Source organism: Molossus molossus, unplaced genomic scaffold (genome assembly GCF_014108415.1).
Source record: "Molossus molossus isolate mMolMol1 unplaced genomic scaffold, mMolMol1.p scaffold_m16_p_3, whole genome shotgun sequence".
In the NCBI taxonomy this organism is placed as follows: Eukaryota; Metazoa; Chordata; class Mammalia; order Chiroptera; family Molossidae; genus Molossus; species Molossus molossus.
In genome coordinates, this window is record NW_023425366.1 from 72784017 (window position 1) to 72799542 (window position 15526).

The 15526-nt window shown below is 42.7% G+C and overlaps 1 long non-coding RNA gene across 2 annotated transcripts in view; it reads left to right on the forward strand.

Moving 5' to 3' along the window:
- Positions 1–358: 358 nt before the first annotated feature.
- The window catches only part of LOC118642505, a 134644-nt gene continuing 119476 nt past the window's right edge, over positions 359–15526 (forward strand). The window contains exon 1 of one of the 2 annotated variants that reach the window (XR_004961725.1): positions 359–569. This is a non-coding gene — a long non-coding RNA (uncharacterized LOC118642505). Of the gene's footprint in view, positions 570–824; positions 881–15526 lie in introns of those variants that run through there. The other variant, XR_004961724.1, reaches the window with a different exon arrangement.

Here is a 15526-nt window from a genome sequence, read left to right on the forward strand (position 1 = left end):
TCACTGCGGATTTAAAAAGGTTTGGGAAAAAATGTTGTGCAGACAGAGGTGGAAATACAAGCTAGGACAGGGAGGGTCACCTTCCAGGCCCCCACCCCGGCCAGGGGTATCAGCAGGGAAGCACTGCGAAGACCTCAGCCACGTGGCCTAAATCCAGGGACCGAGCGGTGTGTGTATATGAATGGAAATTGCACCTTTCACAGATTCAATCCCGGTGCCCCGTCTGCCACTTCTGCACACTCTCAACCCCGGGCGGGAGCAGGGGGGAGGTTCCTTGGTTCTCACGGGAAAAGTCCTCCCAACCCCGCGCTGGGCAGAGGGCGAGTCGGACATTTTTCTCGGCCTGTCTCAGAGCAGCCGGCGTGGCCACCTCGCAGGGCGGCTTTTCGGGACGCGGGGCTGGGGCGGAGCAAAGGGAGTCAGACTTTCAGGCCCGGCCTTCACCCCCGTCCCCGGGCTCCCCGGCGAGAGTTGCAGCTCTTGGCCACCTCCTGCCCGCACGTGAGCCCGAACACTCGGGACACGCAGTCCCCGCGAGGAAGCCCCAGGAAGCTGCAAGCGACTCGGTGGTGAGTGTGCGGGGACCTGGTGGCAGGGGCGGGGCGGTGGCGGCGAGCGCGGGGCGGGCTCGGGCGGCGGGGCAGCGCGGGGCCGTCCGGGAGGAGGGACTGGGCGCTGTCCCGGGAGCGGAGGGCGAGCGGCGGGCAGGGCTGGGCCCCGCGCGCCAGGAGGAGGGAGCCGCCGCGGCCGCCGCGCGCTCAGCCTGTCCCCGCCCAGGGCGCCGGAGCCTCCAACTAACTCCGCCCGCCGCGCCGCCGCTTCCCCGCTCCGCCGCCGCAGGCGCGGGCTTCCGTCCCGGACTGTGCCCGCGGCCGCGCAGGTTGGTGTCGCCGCCGCCGCCGCCGCGGGGCGGGCAGGGCAAAGGTGAGGGTGGGAGCGCGGAAGGGGTTCGGCAAGTTGGGCAGATGCTGGGCTGGGACAGGGATCCTGCGCCTCCGCTCCCACGGTTCGCGGCGCCTGAGGCGGTTGTTAATTTCCTCCCGGGCGGCTCGGGGCGTGGGGAACCCGCGCCGCGGCCAGGGAGGGTCGCGGGCACTGAGCCTTTCTCGCACTCCTCAAACCTCTCTGTGACCCCTCGCACCACCTTCACGGCCTTGGTCAGTTCGCAAGGGGTGCCTTCCCTCCTGTCCTTCCCACCTCGGGTCCTTGCCAGCTCTGCTCTCCTTCCTGCCGCTTTGCCAGCCTTGGAGTGGAAGGCGCCGGCGAAGGGGATCGCAGACACGGGATGGAAAGTATCCACCACTTGGAGTTAAATCGGAATTTCTGTCCCGTTTCAGTCGCCTTCCCATTGATAAGGCCTTCTAGCCCCTCTGTGTTCTTGGCTGCAAAATGTGCGCCTGCCCTGCCGGTTGAGGAGGGTCGTTGTAGCCATCCAGTGGAATGACTTAGTTGTATTATTACTTGATTTTGTTTTGACTGCCGTCTCCGGTCTCCTCCAGCTGCCTGATGGCAGGTCCTGTGTTCTAATCCTCTGCCTTCAGATCCTTCTGTTTTGGGATTTTGTCTCTAGCTGATTTGGCCAATAGCTTTGTTGGGATGAAAGACTCGTGTTTCTGGATCTGATCATTAGTGTCCATATCCTCCGTTCCCCACCTAATCATATGTACAAAGCTGGACCTTCCATCTTTCTTTCTATGGTTATAGGAATTCGAATAGCAGGTGTATTGGTCCCAGTCTTTGGAAATAAGCAGACTGTGTTTACTTCAGGTGTTTATCAATCCTTACATAGTCGTTTCCATCTTAAGTGCAAATTTGAATTTGCTTTTAATTTTTAACAACTCAGGAAGTAGACTCATTGTTGTAAACTTAAGACTTTTATTTCAAACATGTGCCCTGTTATTTGTAAATTTTTCAATTTAAAATCACAAGCACTGCATTCTTAGCACTATTCTAAATATTTATGAAGAAAGCAAGTACGTGGCCTAATAAGGTCAGCTTTAGACTTGATATTAAATAGTTAAGTCCTTTCATCATGAATTTGTGATTTAATAGAGTGTTCATGAGTTCCTGCATTGTGCAGTGTGTTGTGCTTTTACAGATAAATCTAGAATATGTCCCTTGCTCTGAAGGGACTTCCACTCTAACTTAGAGACTAATATTTTTATTTCATATTTTTTATGGACATTAGGTATGTTCTAACAACTACATATGGCAAGTAGAATGATGTCAAGAATACATTACTGAAGGTCCTTTCAGGTCATTATTTAGTGAATTTACTTAATAGAGTGGAACAGATAATAAATTTAGTTAAGCTAGTGTTTTCTGAAATAAAATTTAAAATGCTTCTATTTCATTAAATGGGAGGCATACTTGGAAATAAAATAAATTCTTTATTTTTAGAATGACACTCGGAAGAACATTCATACACGTATGGTGTGGTAACAAATGTTAAAAGGTGTAGACATTTCGCCCTGGCCAGTTTGGCTCAGCGGTTAGAGCGTCGGCCTGCGGTCCGGAGAGACCCGGGTTCGGTTCCCGCTAAGGGCACGTACTTCGGTTGCAGTTTGTCCCCGGCCCTGGTTGGTCGTGCGGGTGGCAGCCACTCGATGTGTCCCTTCACGTCGATGTTTCTCTCTCTCTCCCTTCCTCTCTCTCCCTCCCACTCTATCTGTACAAAAAAATGGAAATATATCCTCGGGTGAGGATTTAAAAAAAAAAAAAAAAAAAAAGGTGTAGACATTTCTATTCTAATTTAAGTCAGTTTATGGTGCTGATGTGCAATTTTTCTCCACTCCTTGAGAAATAAAATTATATTATAATGCATAGAACAAAATAAAGAGATCAAATGTAATATTTTTATTCTTTTTTTTTTTTTTTTTTTTATCCTCACCCGAGGACATTTTTCCATTTTTTGTTCAGGTAGAGTGGGAGGGAGAGAGGGGAACAGAGAGAGAGAGAGAGAAACATCGATATGAAAGGAACACATCGAGTGGCTGCAACCCGCACAACCGACCAGGGCCGGGGACAAACTGCAACCGAGGTACGCGCCCTTAGCGGAAACCGAACCCGGGTCTCTCAGGACCGCAGGCCGACGCTCTAACCGCTGAGCAAAACCGGCCAGGGCTCAAATGTAATATTTTTAATAAGTTGAAACTTGAACACTTAATGGCCTGATAGGCCCTGGATTGACTCTGGAAATTTGACTTTAAAAAGTTACAAGATTCTTAGTGAAAGTTTTTTGTTTTATTTTGTTTTTAACCTTTGAAAATAAAATCTGGCTCGGCTGGTGTGGCTCACTGGTTGAGTGTGGACCCATGCACCAAGAGGTCACCGGTTTGATTCCATATCAGGGCACATGGCCAGGTTGTGGGCCCAATCCCCGTTGGGGGCGGGGCATGCAGGAGGCGGCCAATTGATGTTCTTTCTCATTGATGTTTCTATCTCCCACCCTCTCCCTCTCTGTCTAAAATCAATAAAGAAAAAATATTAAAAAATAAATAAATAAAATAAAATCTGGTTTGTCCCAAGGGATGGGCAAGAATTCCCCCTGCAAAAAATTGACCAGATTAGGTTGTATTTGATGTCACTCAATGACATCTCTGATTTTTTTCCTGCTCATGTGAAGAATTCACCGAGCTGCTGGATATGTGTAGGATTTCTTAGTCTTTACATACCAGTACTGGGCTTTGAGAACTTAGATCCAACTCACACAGGGAGATAAGGCAGTTTGAGGGGCAGCCTGAGGATGTGAAGTTAACTTTACACTTGGCCTATTGCTCTGTATCTTTGTTTCCCTCTTTGTGAAATGAGATTAAAGATCCTGTCACTGCCCTAGAAACCATGTGGTTTGGTATAATAGTCAAGAATATTAAGCTAGAAAGCTTCTTTTATGTATAAGAACTTTCTTCACCCCTTTAACTCCTTTAGCCAGTAAAAGTTAACTGTTAAAAGCACATACAAATAGCTTTAAAAAAGGGCTCTGAATAAAGTTGGTGGTGGCGTTGTGTTGTCTGAAGTCTCTTGAGAGAAGTTTCGGTCATCTTTATCTTCTACAAGTTACTGTACTGACTTGAGAATAAGACCTTCATCTTATCCAAAGTTGAACAGCTAGCCTGTTAGTGGCAGGAGTGGAACTATAATTTCAATTGCCTGATAAATGGTTCTGTAGTATCTCCTTTTATCTGTGGTCATTTATCCAGGGCACATGTAAAATCTCATATTAATAAACGTAGATGGCTAAAACTTTTGGCTTCAGATTCTGATGGGCCTAGGTTGGAGTCCTGCCCAAGCATTTAGTAGTCATGTAACCCTGAGTAAGTTACTTAACCTCCTAAGTCCTCAGTTTTCTCATCTCCAAAATGGGAATAATGGAAATACTTAGCTCAAAGGACTATTGAAGTGATTAAATGAACTAATTGATGTGAAGTGCTTAGCATAGTGCCAGTTGTTTATTATGTGTTTACTACTCAAGTAGTTATTTCAGTTTCTTAAGGGTGGGGGAATGACATTTTAAAGGTCCAAATTTTTAAAAATGCATAAAAACATAAATACATACTCACATCCCAAATATTTTGAATCAGCAATTCCTCAGCTAATTTTTGTTTCATTTATTTATTCAATGAGTGTTTATTGAGCTCCTACTATGTGTTGTTGAGCCTCTTTCTATGTATACCACTGGCCTACAGTTACAGTTACTCTCTTATGACCTAGAAGTCTGGAGAAGGGACAGAAAATCGCAATCTTATATGAAGGGGTAAAGCAGAGAACCACAGAAAACAGATGGGACAGGATGATAGGTTCCTGAGTGGGTGGCTGTCATAATAGTGCATCATCTCATCCTAATTGGGGTTGGTGGTGGATAGAGAAAACTTCCCTTGAAAGCACTCAGACTTGAGGAATAAAGGACAGCAGCCCGGCTGGTGTGGCTCACTGGTTGAGCATTGACCCATGCATCAAGAGGTTGCCAGTTCAATTCCTGGTCAGGGCACATGCCCAGCTTGTGGGCCAAATCCACAGTTGGGGCTTGCAAGAGGCGGCCAGTCACTGTTATTTCTCATTGATGTTTCTATCTCTCTCTGTATTCCTCTCCCTTTCTCTCTCTAAAATCAATAAAGAAAAAAAAAAAAATATATATATATAAAAGAATAAGGGACAGTGAGTGAAGAAGTTGGAGAATGAAGAGTATTCTAGACCAAGGGGAAAAGAGCATGATATATTAGGATGGGAGTCAGATAGATAATGTAAAAGAATTAGTAAATGAGAGCAGGAGAGAGCGGTGTGGCAACCTGGAGAACCCAGGCTTTGTCTAAAGCAACAGTAGATACTCAGTTCCAGCCAAGGGTTGTCAGGTTGGGATGCAGGCTAGGTATTGCCAGATGCCACGATTTTTAAAGAAAAGCTTAAAATTCATATTTTATAAAAGTGAAATCTCCCAAAATGTGAAATAGCCTAAATACTTTTTTAAACTATTGTATGAGCCAATCTGTAGTTGGAATTCAACCCAAGGCCACTACTTTGTGACCTCTGCATTTAATGAAATGCATTTAAGAAATGAAAAAGGTTTAGTTAGTGTGGCTAAAAGATTGCATCTTAGAGTGAGAGACAAGGGAGATGGCCACAGGTATGGGCAGAACTGTATCACTCAGGGCCTGTGGAACTTGCTAAAGAGGGTTGGGTTAATCCTAAAAGCAGTGGATGACATCAAGACTGAAACAAAGGTGACATGATTAGATTTGTGTTAACAAGGTACATTCTGGCTACTGTATAGGAACAGACTGCAGTGATAACCATTTAGTAAGTTTTTTTAATGGTCAGAGCAAGAAACAAATATGGCTAAAAGCCAGGTATTTGAGCAGGATAGAGAGAGATGGGTGGATTTCAGAGATATGTATGATGCTACCGCTGTTAGTCACTCAGGTTTCTGTGAACAGGGGCACTGACTGCTTTGATTCTAAACTACCTATTCAAGGACATGTATCTAGCAGATAGCCTTGGAAAACAGAGGTAGTCTTTTCTTCTGGAGCAAAGGGCAGGTAGGCTTACTGTCTAGTGTAAAAGATTTGGGTACTCTAAGCTTGGTTCCCCTTCTGTAAAGCAAATCATTTAGTGTATAGGTATCACCTACCCGTCTTCACATCACATTATGACTTAGACGTAATGAGACTTCAGAGAATTGGCACAACTATGCTAATACTCCTGCTACTATTCTTGTGAGTAATGTAGTCCTTTGTCTCTGCCCCAGGAATTTCATGTCTTCTCTCAGCATCCATGACACTGTGGCATGCTTATTTGTTCACTTGCAAGTAGGACAAACTCTAATATCCTTTATAATTCTTTAAAGCCACTAGTCACAAAGGCTAAGTATAAATTAATTAAAGTAAAAAAATGTTCATTCCTCAGTCACCTTAGCCACATTGCATGTACTTCATAGCCACATGTGGCTAGTGGCAACTGCAGTGGCAAAGCAGATAGAGAACATTTTCATCACTGCAGAAAATTCTATCAGATGTTCTTGGACAAAGATTTAGATTTTTGCGTGTGTGTGTGTGTTCTTGGGTGAGTAGGGGTGGTGGAAGTTGTTGATTTTGACAGCATAAAAGTGATACTTGTTTTAGTGTTAGGTTCACAGAAGTTCCTTTATATAAAGGAAATATTTCAGTTTGGGTAATCAGTACAGTATTTAGTTCAAGCCCGTTGAGGGGAAAAAAAGTGGGAAATTATCTACAGTTTGGAGATTAAGCAGACTGGGGCCACGCGGCAACAGAAGCTCTACATATATATGGCTTTCCTCAAAACCGTGTGTGACTGTGAGATTAGGATCTGTGCCCAAAGGAGCTTGAACTTCTGAACACTGCCTTCAGCTCATCTACTAGCCATGCTTAACATAAAAGGACAAGAGCAACACATCACAGCGAGATCCTGGAACAGGCCAGCAGCCCCCCTGCAGCGCCTGCCGCAGCCCAGCTGTGCCACCTGAGCGCCATGGAAAGGGGGGAGGACAGGAACAAGATTTCCACATGGCTCTAGTTCAGGGAGTTTAAGAGGACAGCCTCGAGACAAGGGGGAACTGGACTCAAAAAGGAAAGAAGCAGTAGTACTGGAAAGCACAGTTTAAAATGGCACAGCAGAGGTGAGGGACAGTGCCAATAAAAGCAGCAGATTCGTGTCCCAGTCAGATGGGGGACTCCTTTTGAAGAGGGCAAGGACCACAAATATGGGGAAGCTACAGCACAACATTGTTTCTATCATTATTTCAGTCATTTTACAGGCCCAGCCAACAGCAGCTGCAGCCACAGAGGACAGTTGTTTTTTAACCTGCATTGAATGTATAGTTGACTGCTTAGTCCTGTTGTTGAAACGTAAACAAAACAAAGGACATAGAGATTTTAAAAAGAGACCCTTATTAAAGAATTGTACTATGGCCTACTATTTCTTCTTTCTTTTTTTTAAGTGATTTTTTTTTTTTAAGAGAGAGAAAGGAAGGGAGAGGGAAAGAGAGATAAAAACATCCATGAGAGAGAAATATCTATCAGCTGCCTCCTGCATGCCTCCTACTGGGGATCGAGCCCAGAACTCTGGCATGTGCCCTGACTGGGAATGGAAAAGGAAATGGAATAGGCAACGTCTTGGCGCATAGAAGGATGCTCAACCAACTGAACCACACCGGCCTGGCACAGCCTGCTATTCCCATGGCTGAAAATACCTTATCAAAAATTTCAGGTATTGCCCTGGCCACTTTGGTTCAGCGGTTGGAGCGTCTGTCTGCCTGCGGTCCACAGAGACCTGGGTTTGGTTCCCGCTAAGGGCATGTACCTCAGTTGCAGTTTGTCCCCGGCCCTGGTTGATCATGCGGGTGACAGCCACTGGATGTGTCCCTTTAATGTCGATGTTTCTCTCTCTCTCTCTCCCCCCCCCCCTTTCTCTCTCTCCCTCCCACTCTACCTGAACAAAAAATGGAAAAATGTCCTCGGGTGAGGATTAAAAAAAAAAAAATTCAGGTATTAAGAATTTCATTTAACGATGCCGAAGAAATTTGCTATAAAATAGTGCTGATCTCTAGTGCAGTGAACATTTATTTACATGAAGACTAATGAGAGGTTTTTAAAAATCTGAATTTTAGAATACTTTTAAAGTTGAATTTATTATTTTTAAGTTCTAACATACATAACCCAGAACCTTGCTAAGGATGTTACCTTTTAGAACTCTTCTGAGGGAAATTTTTATAAAGAGATATGTTCATTTTGAAATAGCATGATGATTGTTTGCATGTACTAATTGCATCAACAAACCACTATTCACACAGATACTTCTCAAATTTCAGTAAATTCTGGGAAGTCCTGTGCTAGTATTTCTCAATTAGTGAGATTTTACTCCATTTAGTGCTTCAAAGCAACTTTGCTAAATGTTTTTTGTTTGTTTGTTTGTTTTTTTAAATTGTGAATTTTAAAATCTTGTTTGTAGGGGTGAAAAGGATTGGTTATCCTCCTACATTCTCCCCTCCCTGGACCCTCCCCCAAATCTGGTAACTTCATTTGTTCAGCCTGCTTTCATTTTTCTTTTTCAAATTTGTTTGCCACAGTTCTTTCCTTGTGCCTCCTTTCTCTTCATACAAACAGCATGAAATTGGAAATAATCATTGTCTGCTGTATTTTTGAGGATCAGAATTTTCACCAGTTTCATGCAGTTCTTTCTCAGGCAGGGTGTGGTAAATCATATTTGGAAAACTGACTCCAGTAAAACTAGAGTATGCAGTTGAAATTGTTGGTGTGACCTCAGAAGCAAATCCAGGAGACTTGCTGCTCATTGCATGAGTCACTGATGGGTTCAAATGAAAGCAAATGATACTCGATTGCTCTTCATGCATGCCAGTGTTACATCGTAGTTTAAAAGGAGCCCTGGATAAGGAAATAAAAATAAACGACAAGCTCCTTCCCCCAGAGAATTTAGAATTATATGGATTCTGGTGTTAGGTGATTAAAGCAGTAACAATGAGGGTTACAAATTAGGCCTCAGCCTTTAACCCGTGATTTCCAGTGGTGCTTAGAATTTTTCAGTGTGTAGATTTCCTCAAGTTGCACATGAGTGACTTTAATCAGGAGCAAAGTGGTTTCTTTCTATTATATGCCATTTCCTCCATGGCCCTCGCCTCACTTAGCTATTACTGTATGCCTAATCGACCACAGTGAAATGTCTTTAAAACATTTTCCAGGGGACTAAGGACTTTTCGGAGAATTTTTATAGAACGAAATGCCGAGAAGGAAAGTTTGAATGGTTCCCTTGCATAGCTTGATGTTTCCAGAGAGACTGATGAGTCAAGGAGTTGTTAATAGGATATGTAAATGTAACCTTTCACCTAGTTACTGTCATGATCTAACTCATAACTGTATAGTTTAGCAAATTGTTTGAACTGGTTCTCCTCTAGTACTTGAATGAAACAGACTCCTTGGTCCCATTTCCAGTCTGTCCTCAGAGCTGTTTCAGTTTGCATTGTCCTAAGCTTCCCCACTTTCCTGTTCTAATAGCAGCTCGTCATCATATAGAATTTCGTTAATATCTTTGTCTTCAGCCTTACTTCCGTATGTGTGGAAAATTTTTATATCTGTGTGGTTGATATTGACTTCCAGCTCTTTGGTTCTTAACAGGGTGCCTTCTTTCACGTATTCAACAAATACTTTTTCAGTGCTAGCCATGTACCAAGCTCTCTCCCTGACCCTAGAGACTGACTATGAATAGTGAGCAAAAAATTCATGGTCTGTGCTAGCAGAGTAAGGAGTCCAAGATGAAGACAATCATTAATTTTTTTAAAAATCCCAGCAACTAATAATAGCATAACGACAGACAAAAGTCAGTGCTCTGAATAGAGCAGTATGGTTTTGTGGGCTTGTAGAACAGGAACCCTAGCAAGTGACACTTGATTGATGTCTAAAGGGTGAGTAGGAGAATTTGAGAGAGGGTAGGAAGAAGACTGTTGCAGACAGCAGGGGGAAGTCTGTACAGAGGCCCTGCAGTAGAAGAAAGCAGAGTGAAATCAAGTACCTGAGTGAGATGAGGCTGGGGCCATTCATGGAGGGTCTTACAGACCACATCAAGAATTTGGTCTTTTTTTTTTTCCCATTTTTTAAAAATTAATTAATTTATTTTTGTTACAGATGTTTCTCCTTTTCCCCCCACTGATTCCCTCCTCCACCTCCCTCCCTGCCCTGTCCCCAGCTTTGTTGTCCATGTCCATTGTTCATGCATACATGCACATAAGTTCTGTGGTTTAAGAATTTGGTCTTTGTCCTAAGGCCCATGGAGGGTGTTTTCAGTAGGAGCTTGTGACCCCATGGGATTTGTGTTTTGATAAGATCATCTGTGAGGGAATGAATTGTGGGGAGCAAGGGAATGTCCCAGGGTGGCAGTGGGGAGATGATGAGCAGCTGCTGCATTAATACAAGTAGAAAAGACAGGATGTGCTAGGCCTGTTGTATGTACCGGGAAGTGGCAGTGAAGACAGATTCAAAAAGTGTTTTAGGGGATAACATCAGTTGTCCTTGTGAATGGATGGGATTTTCTTTTATTCATTCAACAAATATTTAGTGAATGGTAACTTTATGCCAGGCTCTGTGCCAGGCTCTGGGAATACCGCTGTGAACAAGATATACAGGATCCCTGTACACAATGGAGCTCACCTAGCCATGGGGATAACAGCTAATCAATGAGTTAAAAAATAAATATAGTTTCAGATAAAAATAAGTCCTATAAAGAGGAGTGTCCTCTCACATAGGGTAGTCAAGAAAGACCTTGCTGAAGAGGTGGCATTTCAGCAAAGACCCAAATGAAGGAGGGGAGAGCGAACAGGTACAAGGTCTTGGGGCTGGAAGAAGGTCAGCCCTCAGAGCATACCAAGAAGCCAGCATGCCTGTAGGCATGGAAAGGAGGGAGAAAGATGGATGTCAAGGATGTCTTGCCAGTAGTTGACACTTAAAGCATCGAAAGAGATTCATTATATACTCTTTAGTCCTAACTATGTTTTTTAAAGGCACACATTGCACCAACCACAATCCCAGGTTGCTCTGCCACTAAACTATTTTTAAAACCGTAAGTGGAACAGCTTCCCTCATCACCTCACACCCTGCTCAAGAACTGACAGTGACAACCGCAAGTCCACCAGGTCAGTGATGATCCTTTGATCAGCTCAGGGAAGGGCCTGTCCCTTATTTTAACTGCATTTCCCAGCACAGCCCTCACTGGACTTTTCCAATCAGTCAGGTGAAGGCCTTCCTCCAGTTGTGTATTGGGCCTTCCACATAATTTATTGCTTTTCTCGTCGGTGTTACATTTATCACCATGGTGCCTCTTTTGTTCTTGTTAGTCCATTTCTGTCTCTTCCTTCAAGGCTGGGTTCACAAGATACTAGTTACCTTGTCTACCAGTTTTATTTAGATTTATTCCACCTTACCTTGATCACTGGATCAGTTTGTGGGATATTATTTTTTTTCTTCCTGAGTCACTTAAGAGGCACCATTTTAAAGGGCCAGTGCTATTCCTAGTTAAAATATTTATGGTCACAGTCTTTCTTCCTAAAAGAGATCTGGCACTGATACTGGCTCTGCCATGTGTCTACGTGGCATTTGTCCAAAACATTCAGCTTTCGGAGGTTCAGGTCCCTTGTCGGTAAGGTGAAGATAGTAGGTCTCCGCTCTTTCATTTATGGAGTGGTTGAGAGGTAAATGAAGTAAAACACAGAATACATGTTTTCAACCAATGCAAGACATTGTATTTAATGTTTTAGATGGTCGTGTTTCAAATCCTCATCCAAACTGCAGGTTTTTCACACTGATTCATACAGCATGGGGCACATGGGTGCTGCAGGAATTCTGTGAGGCTTCTTGAGCTTTTCGCCACCCTCTGTGAGCTTGGGACAACTCAATCCCCGGCACGTGTGTTAGCTTCCTGGGGCTGCTATAACAGAATACCACAAACAACAGAAATGTATTCATAGTTCTGGAGGCTCTGAGATCATTGGTTCCCTCTGAGGGCTGTGAGGGCAAATTTGTTCGAGTCTTCTTCTTAGCCCCAGGTGTTCCTTGGCTTGCAGATGGCATTCTTCCCGAGTCTTTTTTTTTTAATTCCTCACTCAAGGATATTTTTCTCCTGTTATCAGATAGAGTGTGAGGAAGGGAGAAAGAGAGACAGAAACATTGATGTGATAGAGCCACACCAACCAGCCACCTCCAGCACAACCCCACTGGGGATGAACGGCAACCGAGGTACATGCCCTTGACTGGAATTGAACCTGTGACTCATTGGTCCGTGCGCCAATGTTCTAACCACTGAGCCAAACCAGCCAGGGCCTTCCTGAATCTTCGTATCGCCTTTCCTCTGTCTCTGTGTCCAAGTTTTTCCTTTTTATAAGGATATTGTCATTGGATTATAGCCCATCCTAATGGCCTAATCTTAATTTTATCATATGCAGAGATCCTATTTCCAAATAAGGTCACATTCATAAGTACTAGAAGTTGAGGCTTTAATGTCTTTTAAGGCACAACATTTAACCCATATCACCATGATTCAATACACATATAAGGAAGGATAATCATAGCATGGTGAACTAGTGCTTTATTAGTAGAATGATTCATAGAGATCAATTAGTGAAATGCTTTTACCAAGTAGTTCACTTATTTTGCCCTATATGATACAGGAAACTTGCTCTTACATACCTAATTGGTAAAATGAATTTCTTACATTTTTTTCTCAGGTATAAATATAAAAATATTTATATGAAATTCTGAATGTTCATACATACTTATTTTAGAGTTTTGCGAGTCCTTCTAATTTAAAATTGCTATCAATTAGAGCCTAGAGGGCAAGCCAAGAGAAACAACAACACCCAATAACTTTTCCAAATTTTAGTATGGTCAGTTATTGTACTGATGTGAATGGAAAAAATATGCAGCCCATGTGCTTATTCACATAGTCTTTATGTGGACTTATCTGTGTGAAAAAATTTTACTGCTTCAGTTGGGTTTTTGGTCCAACATGCTTCTTGTTGACTTATTCAAAGGACACGTATGGTCCTATGACACAGACAGATCCATCTGGCTAAACACCCTGAGGGATCTGTGGTTTTTTTAATTAAAAACAATTTTTTTCTTTATTGATTTTAGAGAAAGAGGAAGGGAGAGGGAGATAGAAACATCAGTGAGAGAGAACATCGATTGGCCGCAGCCTGCATGCCCCCCACTGGGTATTTGGCCCACAGCCTGGGCATGTACCCTGACCAGGAATCTGATGATGCTCAACCACTGAGCCATGCTGGCTGGGGAAGGGTCTGTGGTTTTTTAACTTGTTAGATACCCCAGCCTTTGTTGACAAAAATGCACTATTCTCTTAGACTTAAAAATCTCATTGATATATTTTTTCTCATCAGTTTCTTTGTTTTGTTATTTTTTCTTTTTATTGTGTAGGGAACTGTTTGATACCCTTTTACCTATTAACATTGGAGAATACCTAACTGCATCTCTTACGAGGTTTTATCAGATTTGTCCTTAAGATGTTCCATTTTATCTGGTGAGCATGTGTTCATCTTCATATAACTCTTATTCTGTATTTAGGACAGCCTTTGCTTTAAGGACATTGAAGAAGGTACCTGAGGCTGGTGTGGTATTTTCCTGTGCACTTGGCTGACCATTTAAAAAATGTAACCGTTTTTTATTTTCTAACAGTTTGGCACATAGATCACATCTGAGATGCCTATTGTAGGAAGCCATTCAGATTTAGTGAATAGAAATGGAATACTTGACCTTTACCTAGTAAAGTGGCATTTTTTTTGTTGACCAGAAGAGCTTTCTGAGCACAGCCCCTACATTCCCAATAGCTCTGTGATAGAGAAGGTTTTTATTGTTACATTTTCATTAATTTGCTTCATTATTATTGCTGCTTCAAGATTTCTACTAAAGGAAAAGCATCTATAGGTTGTTTATTCCTGCTTATAGTTTTTTTTTGTAAAAAAAATTTTTTTAAAGAAAAAGACAGTGAATTTTAGGTTTCACTGTTATTGTAGAAATAAATTTGTTTTTGGTGTCCTATCAAGTAGATGTTACCTGGAGAAAAAAAGTTTTTATCTTAATCTTTCAAATTTAACTGAATACATTCTTTCTGAAACTATAAAAAAAATGTGAGGGTTATATGAAAAAGGATAAAATGATGGACCAGAGGTTAAATTTATTGCTACCGTAATCTTCATTGTCTGCAAACTCTGATTCTTCCTTGTTCTTTTTTTTTTTTATCCTCACCCGAGGATATTTTTCCATTTTTTGTACAGATAGAGTGGGAGGGAGAGAGAGGAAGGAGAGAGAGAGAGAAACATCGACGTGAAGGGACACATCGAGTGGCTGCCACCCACACGACCAACCAGAGCCAGGGACAAACTGCAACCGAAGTACGTGCCCTTAGCGGGAACCGAACCCGGGTCTCTCCGGACCGCAGGCCGACACTCTAACCGCTGAGCCAAACTGGCCAGGGCCTTCCTTGTTCTTAAGTAAAGTTTTTTGACAAATATTTGTCTTCTAATGTAAATACCTGAAGAAGGTCAAAACAGTTACTGAAGTGATAACCTCATCCAAAAAATGTGTTGAAGAGAGAATGTGTTGGATAGGAAATTTCATGTGCTAGCGGTGGAGCTGTGGAGCGGTGGGGATGGGGGTGGGGGTGGCTAGGGCAGGACATTTTAAGGAAGTGTATTTGTTGTTGGACTCAGGAAAGACCTTGTTTCTGGCCATTTAAAATGTTATTTTTGCTGTTTTTGTTTCAATCTTCCATTGTTGTTCCGGATTTCATATATATATATATCTCCACAAAACATGAACTTCAGTCCACACCTGGGACCACCTGGGGTTTTGTGTCATCTCAGCGTCCAGGAGAGGTATTTGACCCGGGATGCTCAGCTACCAGTTTCTAGGGCAGTCATAACCTCATTGATACCAGTTGTCTTATTTGATAAATTCTTTACATTTTTTCCTGAGATATAAATATAAAAATACATACACTTGAAAACTACAGGGTATTTTTTGAGGTGGTTAAAGGTATGGACTTGTGAATCAGACAGCCTTGGGTCATACCTCAGGTCTGACATTTACCAGAAGTGTGACTTTAGAGAAGTGATTTATCCTCCATAAACCTCAGTTTCCTCATCTCTGAACTCAAGTACAAACAATAATTATTAACAACTGGCCCTTATGGTATTTATTACGCACCAGGCACTTTTCCAAGCATGCCAAATATTTTTAACACATTTAATTCTCAAAACAACCCTCTAAGATATTACTGGTATTTCTGTTTACAAATAAGGGAAATTAGGTACACAGAGGTTAAAGTAATTTGCCCAAGGTCACATAGGTATTAAGTGGTGGGACAGAATTTGAATCTACAGATTTTGGCTTGGAGGCCTGTATCACACTTGGAATAAATGAGATGATCACTTAATGCACTTAGAAGGGACACATAGCAAGTCCTCCGTCTGCTGCTTCACCTCACCACTACTACT